Below are 6,000 nucleotides of genomic sequence, written 5' to 3' on the forward strand. Positions count from 1 at the left end.
TCCAATCTAGAGGCAAAAGGACTTTCCTTCCCATAATCAATAACATCATATATCCTATAATATTGGTAGCCAATACTTAAAAAACTATTGCAGTAGAACCACTGTGACTGTCTGTATCTCTAGACAATCCTTAGAGGCACAGCCACAGAAATTCAGGAAAATGAAGCCATATGTCAATTCCCCAAAACAGGCTGAATGCCAGTTTCTTAAAATGCAAGCAGCAGGTGAGGTTTTTGTTTCTGCTTTTAAATAGCAGTGAAGCATTCTCATTCTCAGATTGATGAAGCCCAAGTACATGGCAAAGCCCAGTTCTAAGCTGCCTCTTTAGAGCTTTCAATCTTCTGTGATTTCTGAGCAAAGAAATGTGCCTTTCCATTCCACCGTGATGTTTTTCTGGCACTTGTCTGAGATTATGATAAATCAGCAAAAACCTGATTAATTAAAGCCTCAAGCAGAAGATAATCAAATGCTTTGGCGTGATGTTTCTTTGCTATTTTGTGGACAGGAATAATTAATCTGAGAGGCCAATGAACTTTTTTATGGGAAGTAAGCCTGGCTTGGCCAAGCCCAAGTCTTAGAGCCAGGGCTTAGAAGTCACTGGGGTTGACTTCAGTTCAGTTCAGTCGCTCAGTCGTGTCTGACTCTTTGCAATCCCATGAATTACAGCACGCCAGGCCTTCCTGTCCATCACCAACAGGTTGACTTAAGGTATTTTAAAAACTCATCCAAGAGTAATTTCAAATTCGGCATCTGACCCTTCTTAATTTCACCTTCATTCCTTCACCCTGTACGTACTTTCTACCATGACCTATCACTTCATGTCACTTACTGGTTTATCCATTACTTTCCTTCCTTAAAATCAGGAACTGTATTGATTTAACTATTAAACTAACATAGTTGTTTAATGAAGTTTTTCATTTTTAAGTAGAATGAATCAGTAAATAAAATATAGTAACTTGTCTGATAAAAAAATTACACTCCAAAATACAAGCAGAGAAACGGCCATGAGGAGGCTATGGGACAGTTTTGGGAGAGGACACTCAAGAGCTTAGGCATTCTGGCAGCAAGCTAAGTGAGTCAGATTTGCATTTCAAAACTCTAAAGTTCCTTTCTCCTTCCAAAGAAAGAGTCTAGCCCTAGGACTATTTAGGAGAACCTAGAAGAAAAAGCTGAAGCCTTTGCCTTCTTTCTTGCACCTCTAATTCCAAGAGCACAAAATAAAGCTTAGACTTTAGGATTGTGAAAGGCTAGAGATCCCCGAGGGTGGCTGGACAAGTCCCTGTACCACAGAGCTCTTGGGGTGCAAGCAGAGACTGGAAGACTTGCTCCTCACAGAATTCTGAGAGAGAGCAGACCATGAAGTTACTCCATCCTAAAGAGGTTTTCTCAAAATACGTATTCATTCTTCTAAGAGCCACATATTGGTCTGTGGTTCCAATGATCAGGGTGAGCATCAGAAGATCTTTATCAAGCCCAGTGCCCAACTGTATTCATCCTCTCAGTTTTGCGCCTTCACAGGTAGGCTACAGTCCGTGGGGTCACAAAGAGTCGGACACGACTGAGAGACTTCACTTTCACTTTCAAAGATACTTCGTCATCTAATTCATGCTCAACATTTTCAGCCAGCATTCCTTGCTCCCATGATCTTGTTGCAGGAAGGCAGACCCCTTTCAGGGCCCGAAACTGGGCTCTTGTCTAACACTCGGAAATGAATTGTCTGAGGAGACACATCTGCTCACAAAGCAAGAGATTTTATTGGGAAAGGGCACCTGGGTGGAGAGCAGCAGGGTAAGGGAACCCAGGAGAACTGCTCTGCCACGTGGCTCCCAGTCTCGGCTTTTATGGTGATGGGATTAGCTTCCGGGTGGTCTTTGGCCAATCATTCTAATTCAGAGTCTTTCCTGGTGGTGCACACATCAGTCAGCCAAGAGGGATGCTAGTGAGAGGGATTCTGGGAAGTGGATGGACACGCGGTGTCTCCTTTCGACCTTTCCTGAACTCTTCCGGTTGGTGGTGGCTTATTAGTTCCGTATTCATTATCAGGATCTCCTGTCATAAAACAACTCACACAAATGGTTACTATGGTGCCTGGCCAGGGTGGGCGGTTTCAATCTGTGTGCTTCCCCTAACAATCTTATGTGGTTCTCAGATGTAAACATATTCAACCAAAACAAATTCAATCAAAACAAAACCAAAATGTATGGTTTGTACACACAGTAAACATGAATCATATCTAACATTTTCACAACTCCACTGAACCCAGAATTAGCATCTTTACAAACTGAGTATTAGGGCTTCCTTGGTGGCTCAGACAGTAAAGAATCTGCCTGTAATGCAGGAGACCTGGGTTCAATCTCTGGGTCAGGAGGATCCCCTGGAGAAAGGAATGGCAACCCACTCCAGTATTCTTGCCTGGAGAAGTCCATGGACAGAGAAGCCTGGTGGGCTACAGTCCATGGGGTCACAAAGATTTAGAAAATGACTGAGTGACTAACACTTTCATATACTTTTCATAAGAGAGGGAAGATTCTGATGAGTTAAAGATTATTAATTATTTCCCAAATCCCTTTTTACCAAAAATGACAGAAGTACAGGCAGCACTACATATCAATGAGACTTAGTAGGAAGTCAGGGGGCTATTCCAGGAGGTAGCAAACCCACAGCCAAGATGCACTGAGCATCAGGAGGACCTGATAGAAGAAAGCAGTGACCTACCATGGGAAGGCATTCTAAGGAGAAAGGACAAAGGAGTCCCAGGAGCAATCTAGGATCCAAGCAACTGAGATACTAGGCAACTATTAGGACCAGGACCCTATCACAAATAAAGGCTTGATCACAAGAAACCATGAGGAGCCCATTTAACTGAAAAGGGCACAGGGAAGAGCAGACTCATTCTCCTCAAGCAAGAAGCCTTTCTGGTAGGACCTGAGTTGGACTCTGTCTGCAAGTGAGTATTAGGAAGACCCAGCAGCAGACATTAGAGTTCTTGTACTGATAGACCCTCTGCCTCCCAAGTATTGGGATGGGAGAGACAGCAGATGAGCAATTTACCTCCTAAAAGACACCTCCTTGAAATAGGAAATTTGGAAAGTCTCTCAAAATGAGCATAACCATCTTGCTAAGGATGAAACATCACAGGCAGTCTAAGAACATATAAGTCCCCTACCTATGAACCTTCAATTCCGGAACTTTCAAAGATGTGAACGTACATCTGGTTCCAGCAAGGAACCAGAACCTGTGCCATCAACCTCAGGCCTGAGTGAAACTGCAGCTTGCCTTCTATTGTCTTCCATCTGCTATTGCTGTTGCTCCTTGAGCTCTACTATCTCCCACCCCTCCCTAATCAGTAACTCTTCTATCCTGTTCACTGGATGCCAACCCTTGTATGCCAGCTGTTGTACTGTATTACTGTAATTTTCAAGGTATCGTACTATAAGATTAAAATGTATTATTTTGTGTTTGTTTTTTATGTATTATTTGTGTGAAAAATATCATAAATCTATTACAGTACAGTTCTATTAATATACAGCCAACGGTGTTAGTTGGCTACCTAGGCTAACTCTGTTGGACTTACAAACACATTGGACTTAGGAGGGTGACCTCAGGATGGAACTTGTCTGCATGCAGGGAAGTTACTGTACTTGTCTATTTGCAAAATGCCCTGCCTAGAGCCTCCCTCTCATTGATAGTGTATCTCCCTCTTGACCTTGGCACCACTTCCTCTCTTCCCTTTCGCAGTCCTCTACCCCTCTTCTGCAGCCCATTGGTTCCCAGGTACATAAGAAACAGATGCTCTAACTACCACAGAAACCAGATACTTATCCTAACTCTGAAGTTCTGGGCTCCAAGTGAGCTCTTGTAAAAACTTCCTGAAATTTTGAGGTGGTTTGAATGGAAATGTTGCTCATAGTCCCTTGTGAGATTAAAAAAAAGCTTCTTCTATACTTCAAAAATAGCAGCAAACCTGGGAGAACACAGCAAATTCCCTTCTGTATTTAACCAGGTGAGCTCTCACAATGAGAAATCTCTGTCTTACTTATTGATGCAAGCCCAGTGCCCACACACTGGCTTATACATAAGACACTCGACAAATGTTGGTTTAATGAGTTAACGAATGATTTTCCTTTATTGACCTTTATCTGGATTTGGCGACTTTAAGTTACAAAATTTCTTTAAAACCTGTAACTAAGACGCATCTTTAATTCATCTTTGTTGGAAATGAGGAACACATCTATGCCTCCAGATTACTCTTTGTTTACACACGCCCTCCTCTTCTATTATTGTGTAAGTAAACCCAAACCTTCAACCTCTCCCTAGCAGTCTCAGAACCTTGAACTCTTAGTTCAGAATGCACAGGCTCTTATTATTCCCACATGTTCCCCATCTCACCCTGCATGATCTTCTTCACTCTAATTTTATGCTCCTCTCCCTGTAACCTCTGCTCTAGCAAATAAATCACTGCATTACTTTGTATTTTTCAATCTCTTTGTTAAAATTTAATTATTAATAAGTGGTATCAGATATTTTCTACATTGGTTCTAAAAGAAAAAGTAATTTATGTGACTTGGAGTTCACATAAATAAGTTACTTGGCTATGAATAAACTTATATATTGATTTTTGTTATAAAAACACTAAAAATAAAATCTGCCAGGAATAATGACAAATAGATTTAATTAATTTTGTGATTTATTCCATTTCAATCAGTCTGTAAAGGTCATATTTTTTACTCACTAATAGTATTATGTGCATAGTCTAAAACATAACACATGGTAATAATTTATACTATTTCTTTGTCATTATGATTATCATAATCAAAATGATTAGACTGGTCATTTTCCTTTCTGCAGAGGAAAATATTTTGTAAGAAGTATAAAAAAGTGACAAGGGATACTGTAGGTAGTAAATGATGTAATCCTCTTCCAAGAGTGGGCTAAAACCTAGAGAGCTGAGAGGCCTGAGCTCTGCTCCAATCAGAACAACAGAGAGGTTCCTGCCCACTCTGCCCTATTGAAAGCCTTAGAATCACATGGCAAAAATATAAGGCTCATGTATTCATTGGCTGTCTTATGGCAGGAAGAGGACCCTGCCATGAACTCCAGTAATTATTACTATGCTAATTTTAGAGCAATGCTCTTCATCCATTAGCTATAATCCATATGAGTCTTTAACAGCATCTACATACACTGGAACTTTCTTGCCCAACTAATATTAAGAACAGTCACCTTTACAATGAGAGCTTGGGTTTTAGAGATGGACTTTCCTGCTTTGCAATCCTACCACTAACCTTGTACACCTAACCTAAACTCTTCTTGGGTCTGCAGCCTCTTGCATAGACTGTCACCTCAATGCCCATGTGAGTGAGGTTATTAATTTTAGGAAGTTCCCAGCACAACTCATGGCAAAGTGTAGGAGCAGTGAAACACTATTTTAAAATAGCCATCCATGTGCTTTTCTTTACACATAATCCTACTGCTGAATCATTTCCTCAAGGAAAATTAGAGTTGTTCAAGGCTGAAGATGAAGAAGAAGCAAAAAATGTTCTGGGTTTTTTTTTTTTCCTTTACAATTCACAAGTAGGCTTTTGAAGCCCAAAGAAGCAAGATATATGGGGTTATGGGATGAACTGTATTGCCCCCAAATTCATACACTGAAGTTCTAATTTCCAGTACTTCAGAATGTGACTGTATTTGGAAAAAGGTTAAATGAGGTCATTAGGGTGGGCCTTCATCCAATATGACTGGTGTCCCTAAGAGAAGAGGAGATTAGGATACACAACTACAGAGGAAAGACTACATAAAGAAACGGGGAGAAGACAGAAACCTATGAGCCAAGGAGAGAGAGTTCAGAAGAAATCAACCCTGCTGACACCTTGATCTCAGACATCTAGGCTTCAGAACTGTGAGAAGATAAGCCGTTGTTGCTTAAGCAACCCAGTCCGTGGTACTTTATTATAGCAGCCCTAGCAAACTAACACAGAGAGCTTAGTGAGTGAAGTCGCT

Source organism: Bos taurus, chromosome 16 (genome assembly GCF_002263795.3).
Source record: "Bos taurus isolate L1 Dominette 01449 registration number 42190680 breed Hereford chromosome 16, ARS-UCD2.0, whole genome shotgun sequence".
Taxonomy (NCBI): Eukaryota; Metazoa; Chordata; class Mammalia; order Artiodactyla; family Bovidae; genus Bos; species Bos taurus.